Below are 10,354 nucleotides of genomic sequence, written 5' to 3' on the forward strand. Positions count from 1 at the left end.
ACTCTCATGTATCAATAATTATAGGCCTCTCCGCAGATACAATTTTATGCTTTCAGTATGTCTTCCTTTCGTACACAGTTTTTCTTTTGTTCTCGTTTTTCAGTTGGGCGTTCTGAGCTCTTCTCCCCCAAAAAGAGTCCTGATCCCTGTGATGAGGATGGGAGTACAGATATAGATGGTGAGTTAATGTTTATTACGAAATGTACAGAAACTCCTGCCTTTTGGCAAAAGAACCTGCTGGTTGTTTTTCATACTTTAATCTATCAGTTAAAGAACAAGTAGAGTACTACTTTACTGTCAAGAGTTTGAATTACAGTACTTGTCATGATTCAGTTCTTTAATTTCAGTAGAGATTTTTACAATTTTGAGTAAACAATTAGTGTCCTTTTTCATGGCAGTTGATTTATTTTCCCATGTTGACCCACTTGTGAGGACGAACTGTCTTGTAATGTTCAAGGAGACGCTGCTGCTGCGTACAGTTGCGCCCTCTGAAATTTACGTGTTAGCAGCCAACTGCAGATGCCTCCAGTCAGGACACGAAGAGTCACTGAATGGTTTGATGAGATGATGTGAATCATATGCTGTGGCCTTCGCAGCCACTGGATCGATACCCAATCGAACACCTATGGGAGATTTTGGACTGACGCATTAGACAGCGCTCTCCACCACCATCATCAAAACACCAAATGAGGGAATGTCTTGTGAAAGAATGGTGTTCACCCCTGCAGTAGACTTCCAGAGACTTGTGGATACAATGGCAAGGCGCACTGAAGCTTTTCTGGGGGCTCGTGGTGGCTCCAACACCTTACTAAGACGCTTTATGTTGGTTTTTCCTTTGTCAGTAGGTGCTCCTGAATTATTTTATCGCTCGTCAAACACAAAGCAACAAACGTTCTACACGTTTGAAAAAAAACCCCACATTTCGTGGCATCAATCAGTGGATACCTGCTGGCGAAAACTCTCATGTATCGATAATTATAGGCCTCTCTGCAGATACAGTTTTATGCTTTCAGTATGTCTTCCTTTCGTACACACTTTTTGTTTGCTCTCGTTTTTCAGTTGGGCGTTCTGAGCTCTTCTCCCCCAAAAAGAGTCCTGATCCCTGTGGGGAGGATGGGAGTACAGATATAGATGGTGAGTTAATGTCTATTACGAAATGTACAGAAGCACCTTCATTTGGCAAAGTATACCGCTGTTTTTTTTTCATACTTTACCCACTTTTTGACCTCTGAAATGTACGTGTTAGCGGCCAACTGTCAGATTTGGGTAGTCACATTTTACAGTCAGCATTTAAATAGACATCATGCCATCATACCTGAGATTTCACTAACTCACGTAACGGATGCTAATGTTTGTCTGTTACCGTTGTAGATCAGTGTCCAGGAACAAGCTTGGTTAAGAGGCCCTCACAGAAGAAGAAAAGCGGAAAACGGACCAAGGCTATGGGGGCAATGGGTAAGTTCTTTAAAAAGGGGCAAGAAGCATTTACTTCCAAACCAGCATTTGATGCCTTTTGTGTGTGTGTCTTTAAGCCATGCAGTTGGTTGGCAACATTGATTCCATCAATGTTTCTCGATATTTGGTTAGCAGGAATTGTGCAGTGGGCCCTCCAGTGCCAATTGTGTACATAGACAGACACAAAACTGAGAAAGATGAGTGACAAATTAAAGGAAAAATCTGAATAAATGAGTGGAGAAACATAGCAAATACAGATGCCTCCATTCAGGACACGAAGAGTCACTGAATGTTTTGATGAGATGATGTGAATCATTTGCTGTGACCTTCGCAGCCACTGGATCTTAACCCAGCTGAACACCCATGGGAGATTTTGGACTGACGCGTTAGAAAGCGCTCTCCACCACCATCATCAAAACACCACATGAGGGAATGTCTTGTGAAAGAATGGTGTTCATCCCTGCAGTAGACTTCCAGAGACTTGTAGATACAATGGCAAGGCGCACTGAAGCTTTTCTGTGGGCTCGTGGTGGCCCCAACATCTTACTAAGACGCTTTAATTTGGTTTTTCCTTTGTCAGTAGGTGCTCCTGAATTATTTTATCGCTCGTCAAACACAAAGCAACAAACGTTCTACACGTTTGAAAAAAAAACCCACATTTCGTGGCATCAATCAGTGAATACCTATTGGCGAAAACTCTTGCGTATCAATGATTATAGGCCTCTCTGCAGATAGAGTTTTATGCTTTCAGTATGTCTTCGTTTCGTACACACATTTTGTTTGCTCTCGTTTTTCAGTTGGGCGTTCTGAGCTCTTCTCCCCCAAAAAGAGTCCTGATCCCTGTGGGGAGGATGGGAGTACAGATATAGATGGTGAGTTAATGTCTATTACGAAATGTACAGAAGCACCTTCATTTGGCAAAGTAAACCGCTGGTTTTTTTTCATACTTTACCCACTTTTTGAACTCTGAAATGTACGTGTTAGCGGCCAACTGTCAGATTTGGGTAGTCACATTTTACAGTCAGCATTTAAATAGACATCATGCCATCATACCTGAGATTTCACTAACTCACGTAACGGATGCTAATGTTTGTCTGTTACCGTTGTAGATCAGTGTCCAGGAACAAGCTTGGTTAAGAGGCCCTCACAGAAGAAGAAAAGAGGAAAACGGACCAAGGCTATGGGGGCAATGGGTAAGTTCTTTAAAAAGGGGCAAGAAGCATTTACTTCCAAACCAGCATTTGATGCTGTTTGTGTGTGTGTCTTTAAGCCATGCAGTTGGTTGGCAACATTGATTCCATCAATGTTTCTCGATATTTGGTTAGGAGGAATTGTGCAGTTGGCCCTTCAGTGCCAATTGTGTACATAGACAGACACAAAACTGAGAAAGATGAGTGACAAATTAAAGGAAAAATCTGAATAAATGAGTGGAGAAACATAGCAAACTGCAGATGCCTCCAGTCAGGACACGAAGAGTCACTGAATGTTTTGATGAGATGATGTGAATTATTTGCTGTGACCTTCGCAGCCACTGGATCTTAACCCAGTTGAACACCCATGGGAGATTTTGGACTGACGCGTTAGAAAGCGCTCTCCACCACCATCATCAAAACACCAAATGAGGGAATGTCTTGTGAAAGAATGGTGGTCATCACTGCAGTAGACTTCCAGAGACTTGTAGAATCAATGGCAAGGCGCACTGAAGTTTTTCTGTGGGCTCGTGGTTGGCCCCAACATCTTACTAAGACGCTTTAATTTGGTTTTTCCTTTGTCAGTAGGTGCTCCTGAATTATTTTATCGCTCGTCAAACACAAAGCAACAAACGTTCTACACGTTTGAAAAAAAACCCCACATTTCGTGGCATCAATCAGTGGATACCTGCTGGCGAAAACTCTCATGTATCGATAATTATAGGCCTCTCTGCAGATACAGTTTTATGCTTTCAGTATGTCTTCCTTTCGTACACACTTTTTGTTTGCTCTCGTTTTTCAGTTGGGCGTTCTGAGCTCTTCTCCCCCAAAAAGAGTCCTGATCCCTGTGGGGAGGATGGGAGTACAGATATAGATGGTGAGTTAATGTCTATTACGAAATGTACAGAAGCACCTTCATTTCACATAGTAAACCGCTGTTTTTTTTTCATACTTTACCCACTTTTTGACCTCTGAAATTTACGTGTTAGCGGCCAACTGTCAGATTTGGGTAGTCACATTTTACAGTCAGCATTTAAATAGACATCATGCCATCATACCTGAGATTTCACTAACTCATGTAACGGATGCTAATGTTTGTATGTTACCGTTGTAGATCAGTGTCCGGGAACAAGCTTGGTTCAGAGGCCCTCACAGAAGAAGAAAAGAGGAAAACGGACCAAGGCTATGGGGGCAATGGGTAAGTTCTTTAAAAAGGGGCAAGAAGCATTTACTTCCAAACCAGCATTTGATGCTGTTTGTGTGTGTCTTTAAGCCATGCAGTTGGTTGGCAACATTGATTCCATCAATGTTTCTCGATGTTTGGGTAGCAGGAATTGTGCAGTGGGCCCTCCAGTGCCAATTGTGTACATAGACAGACACAAAACTGAGAAAGATGAGTGACAAATTAAATGAAAAATCTGAATAAATGAGTGGAGAAACATAGCAAACTGCAGATGCCTCCAGTCAGGACACGAAGAGTCACTGAATGTTTTGATGAGATGATGTGAATCATTTGCTGTGGCCTTCGCAGCCACTGGATCTTAACCCAGTTGAACACCCATGGGAGATTTTGGACTGACGCGTTAGAAAGCACTCTCCACCACCATCATCAAAACACCACATGAGGGAATGTCTTGTGAAAGAATGGTGTTCATCCCTGCAGTAGACTTCCAGAGACTTGTAGATACAATGGCAAGGCGCACTGAAGTTTTTCTGTGGGCTCGTGGTTGGCCCCAACATCTTACTAAGACGCTTTAATTTGGTTTTTCCTTTGTCAGTAGGTGCTCCTGAATTATTTTATCGCTCGTCAATCACAAAGCAACAAACGTTCTACACGTTTGAAAAAAACCCCCACATTTCATGGCATCAATCAGTGGATACCTGCTGGCGAAAACTCTCATGTATCGATAATTATAGGCCTCTCCACAGATACAGTTTTATGCTTTCAGTATGTCTTCCTTTCGTACACACTCTTTGTTTGCTCTTGTTCTTCAGTTGGGCTTTCTGAGCTCTTCTCCCCCAAAAAGAGTCCTGATCCCTGTGATGAGGATGGGAGTACAGATATAGATGGTGAGTTAATGTCTATTACGAAATGTAGAGAAGCTCCTTCCTTTGGCAAAGTAAACCGCTGGTTGTTTTTCATACTTTACCCAGTTTTTGACCTCTGAAATGTACGTGTTAGCGGCCAACTGTCAGATTTTGGTAGTCCCATTTTACAGTCAACATTTAAATAGACATCATGCCATCATACCTGAGATTTCACTAACTCATGTAACGGATGCTAATGTTTGTATGTTACCGTTGTAGATCAGTGTCCAGGAACAAGCTTGGTTAAGAGGCCCTCACAGAAGAAGAAAAGAGGAAAACGGACCAAGGCTATGGGGGCAATGGGTAAGTTCTTTAAAAAGGGGCAAGAAGCATTTACTTCCAAACCAGCATTTGATGCCTTTTGTGTGTGTGTCTGTAAGCCGTGCAGTTGGTTGGCAACATTAATTCCATTCATGTTACTCGATATTTGTGTAGCAGGAATTGTATAGTGGGCCCTTCAGTGCCAACTGTGTACATAGACAGACACAAAACTTAGAAAGATGAGTGACAAATTAAATGAAAAATCTGAATAAATGAGTGGAGAAACATAGCAAATGCAGATGCCTCCAGTCAGGACACGAAGAGTCACTGAATGGTTTGATGAGATGATGTGAATCATACGTTGTGGCCTTCGCAGCCACCGGATCTCAACCCAGTTGAACACCCATGGGAGATTTTGGACTGACGCGTTAGAAAGCGCTCTCCACCACCATCATCAAAACACCAAATGAGGGATTGTCTTTTGGAAGAATGGTGTTCATCCCTGCAGTAGACTTCCAGAGACTTGTAGAATCAATGGCAAAGCGCACTGAAGCTGTTCTGGGGGCTCGTGGTGGCTCCAACACCGTACTAAGACGCTTTATGTAGGTTTTTCCTTTGTCAGTAGGTGCTCCTGAATTATTTTATCGCTCGTCAAACACAAATCAACAAACGTTCTACATGTTTGAACAAGCCCCACATTTCATGGCAGCAATCAGTGGATACCTGCTGGCGAAAACTTTCATGTATCGATAATTATAGGCCTCTCAGCAGATACAGATTTATGCTTTCAGTATGTCTTCCTTTCGTACACACCTTTTGTTTGCTCTCGTTTTTCAGTTGGGCGTTCTGAGCTCTTCCCCCCCAAAAAGAGTCCTGATCCCTGTGGTGAGGATGGGAGTGCAGATATAGATGGTGAGTTAATGTTTATTACCAAATGTACAGAAACTCCTGCCTTTTGGCAAAGGAACCTGCTGGTTGTTTATAATACTTTAATCTATCAGTTAAAAAACAAGTAGAGTACTACTTTTTTCTCAAGAGTTTGATTACAGTACTTGTCACAATTCCGTTCTTTTGTTTCAGTAGAGATTTTTACAATTTTGACTTAATAATTAGTGTCCATTTTTATGGTAGTTGAATTATTTACCATGTTGACCCATTTGTGAGGACGAACTGTCTTGTAATGTCCAAGGAGACGCTGTTGCTGCGTACAGTTGCGCCCTTTGAAAGTTACGTGTTAGCAGCCAACTGCAGATGCCTCCAGTCAGGACACGAAGAGTCACTGAATGGTTCGATGAGATGATGTGAATCATATGCTGTGGCCTTGGCAGCCACTGGATCTTAACCCAGTTGAACACCCATGGGAGATTTTGGACTGACGCGTTAGACAGCGCTCTCCACCACCATCATCAAAACACCAAATTAGGGAATGTCTTATGAAAGAATGGTGTTCATCCCTGCAGTAGACTTCCAGGGACTTGTAGATACAATGGCAAGGCGCACTGAAGCTTTTCTGGGTGCTCGTGGTGGCCCCAACACCTTACTAAGACGCTTTACGTCAGTTTTTCCTTTGTCAGTAGGTGCTCCTGAATTATTTTATCGCTCGTCAAACACAAATCAACAAATGTTCTACACGTTTGAACAAGCCCCACATTTCATGGCAGCGATCAGTGGATACCTACTGGCGAAAACTCTCGCGTATCAATAATTATAGGCCTCTCTGCAGATACAGTTTTATGCTTTCAGTATGTCTTCCTTTCGCACACACTTTTTGTTTGTTCTCGTTTTTCAGTTGGGCGTTCTGAGCTCTTCTCCCCCAAAAAGAGTCCTGATCCCTGTGGGGAGGATGGGAGTACAGATATAGATGGTGAGTTAATGTCTATTACGAAATGTACAGAAGCACCTTCATTTGGCAAAGTAAACCGCTGGTTTTTTTTCATACTTTACCCACTTTTTGAACTCTGAAATGTACGTGTTAGCGGCCAACTGTCAGATTTGGTTAGTCACATTTTACAGTCAGCATTTAAATAGACATCATGCCATCATACCTGAGATTTCACTAACTCACGTAACGGATGCTAATGTTTGTATGTTACCGTTGTAGATCAGTGTCCAGGAACAAGCTTTGTTAAGAGGCCCTCACAGAAGAAGAAAAGAGGAAAACGGACCAAGGCTATGGGGGTAATGGGTACGTTCTTTAAAAAGGGGCAAGAAGCATTTACTTCCAAACCAGCATTTGATGCTGTTTGTGTGTGTGTCTTTAAGCCATGCAGTTGGTTGGCAACATTGATTCCATCAATGTTTCTCGATATTTGGTTAGCAGGAATTGTGCAGTGGGCCCTCCAGTGCCAATTGTGTACATAGACAGACACAAAACTGAGAAAGATGAGTGACAAATTAAAGGAAAAATCTGAATAAATGAGTGGAGAAACATAGCAAATACAGATGCCTCCAGTCAGGACACGAAGAGTCACTGAATGTTTTGATGAGATGATGTGAATCATTTGCTGTGACCTTCGCAGCCACTGGATCTTAACCCAGTTTAACACCCATGGGAGATTTTGGACTGACGCGTTAGAAAGCGCTCTCCACCACCATCATCAAAACACCAAATGAGGGAATGTCTTGTGAAAGAATGGTGTTCATCCCTGCAGTAAACTTCCAGAGACTTGTAGATACAATGGCAAGGCGCACTGAAGCTTTTCTGGGGGCTCGTGGTTGGCCCCAACATCTTACTAAGACGCTTTAATTTGGTTTTTCCTTTGTCAGTAGGTGCTCCTGAATTATTTTATCACTCGTCAAACACAAATCAACAAACGTTCTTCACGTTTGAAAAAAACCCCCACATTTCATGGCAGCAATCAGTGGATACCTGCTGGCGAAAACTCTCATGTATCGATAATTATAGGCCTCTCAGCAGATACAGATTTATGCTTTCAGTATGTCTTCCTTTCGTACTCAGCTTTTGTTTGCTCTCGTTTTTCAGTTGGGCGTTCTGAGCTCTTCCCCCCCAAAAAGAGTCCTGATCCCTGTGGGGAGGATGGGAGTGCAGATATAGATGGTGAGTTAATGTTTATTACCAAATGTACAGAAACTCCTGCCTTTTGGCAAAGGAACCTGCTGGATGTTTTTAATAAATTAATCTATCAGTTAAAAAACAAGTAGAGTACTACTTTACTCTCAAGAGTTTTAATTACAGTACTTGCCATGATTCAGTTCTTTACTTTCATTAGAGATTTTTACAATTTTGAGTAAATAATTAGTGTCCATTTTTATGGCAGTTGAATTATTTTCCCATGTTGACCCATTTGTGAGGACGAACTGTCTTGTAATGTTCAAGGAGAAGCTGCTGCTGCGTACAGTTGCGCCCTCTGAAATTTACGTGTTAGCAGCCAACTGCAGATGCCTCCAGTCAGGACACGAAGAGTCACTGAATGGTTTGATGAGATGATGTGAATCATATGCTGTGGCCTTCTCAGCCACCAGATCTCAACCCAGTTTAACACCCATGGGAGATTTTGGACTGACGCGTTAGACAGCGCTCTCCACCACGATCACACGTTTGAACAACCCCCACATTTATGGCAGTAATCAGTAGATACCTGCTGGAGAATACCCCACATTTTTAATCTATCAGTTAAAAAACACGTAGAGTACTACTTTATTCTCAAGAGTTTGAATTACAGTACTTGTCACGATTCCGTTCTTTTGTTTCAGTAGAGATTTTTACAATTTTGACTTAATAATTAGTGTCCATTTTTATGGTAGTTGAATTATTTTCCCATGTTGACCCATTTGTGAGGACGAACTGTCTTGTATTGTTCAAGGAGACGCTGCTGCTGCGTACAGTTTTGTCCTCTGAAATTTACGTGTTAGCAGCCAACTGCAGATGCCTCCAGTCAGGACACGAAGAGTCACTGAAAGGTTTGATGAGATGATGTGAATCATATGCTGTAGGCTTCGCAGCTACTGGATCTTAACCCAGTTGAACACCCATGGGAGATTTTGGACTGACGCGTTAGACAGCGCTCTCCACCACCATCATCAAAACACCAAATTAGGGAATGTCTTATGAAAGAATGGTGTTCATCCCTGCAGTAGACTTCCAGAGACTTGTAGATACAATGGCAAGGCGCACTGAAGCTTTTCTGGGTGCTCGTGGTGGCCCCAACACCTTACTAAGACGCTTTACGTCAGTTTTTCCTTTGTCAGTAGGTGCTCCTGAATTATTTTATCGCTCGTCAAACACAAATCAACAAACGTTCTACACGTTTGAACAAGCCCCACATTTCATGACAGCGATCAGTGGATACCTACTGGCGAAAACTCTCATGTATCGATAATTATAGGCCTCTCTGCAGATACAGTTTTATGCTTTCAGTATATCTTCCTTTCGTACACACTTTTTGTTTGCTCTCGTTTTTCAGTTGGGCGTTCTGAGCTCTTCTCCCCCAAAAAGAGTCCTGATCCCTGTGGGGAGGATGGGAGTACAGATATAGATGGTGAGTTAATGTCTATTACGAAATGTACAGAAGCTCCTTCCTTTGGCAAAGTAAACCGCTGTTTTTTTTTCATACTTTACCCACTTTTTGACCTCTGAAATGTAAGTGTTAGCGGCCAACTGTCAGATTTGGGTAGTCACATTTTACAGTCAGCATTTAAATACAAATCATACCATCATACCTGAGATTTCACTAACTCACGTAACGGATGCTAATGTTTGTATGTTACCGTTGTAGATCAGTGTCCAGGAACAAGCTTGGTTAAGAGGCCCTCACAGAAGAAGAAAAGAGGAAAACGGACCAAGGCTATGGGGGCAATGGGTAAGTTCTTTAAAAAGGGGCAAGAAGCATTTACTTCCAAACCAGCATTTGATGCTGTTTGTGTGTGTGTCTGTAAGTCGTGCAGTTGGTTGGCAACATTAATTCCATCAATGTTTCTCGATATTTGTGTAGCAGGAATTGTATAGTGGGCCCTTCAGTGCCAACTGTGTACATAGACAGACACAAAACTTAGAAAGATGAGTGACAAATTAAAGGAAAAATCTGAATAAATGAGTGGAGAATCATATCAAATGCAGATGCCTCCAGTCAGGACACGAAGAGTCAGTGAATGGTTTGATGAGATGATGTGAATCATATGCTGTGGCCTTCTCAGCCACCGGATCTCAACCCAGTTGAACACCTATGGGAGATTTTGGACTGACGCGTTAGAAAGCGCTCTCCACCACGATCACATTTCATGGCAGTAATCAGTAGATACCTGCTGAATCTATCAGTTAAAACTTTTGTTTCAGTAGAGATTTTACAATTTTGACTTAATAATTAGTGTCCATTTTTATGGTAGTTGAATTATTTTACCAT

The 10,354-nt window shown here is 42.1% G+C and overlaps 1 long non-coding RNA gene across 1 annotated transcript; it reads left to right on the top strand.

Moving 5' to 3' along the window:
• Positions 1-2,277: 2,277 nt before the first annotated feature.
• Positions 2,278-5,030, top strand: LOC120793746. The gene is made up of 4 exons (XR_005708035.1): positions 2,278-2,327; positions 2,565-2,648; positions 3,448-3,522; positions 4,953-5,030. It is a non-coding gene; the product is annotated as an uncharacterized LOC120793746 (long non-coding RNA).
• Positions 5,031-10,354: the final 5,324 nt, after the last annotated feature.

The sequence above is a fragment of the Xiphias gladius genome, chromosome 8, assembly GCF_016859285.1.
Source record: "Xiphias gladius isolate SHS-SW01 ecotype Sanya breed wild chromosome 8, ASM1685928v1, whole genome shotgun sequence".
NCBI lineage: Eukaryota > Metazoa > Chordata > Actinopteri > Istiophoriformes > Xiphiidae > Xiphias > Xiphias gladius.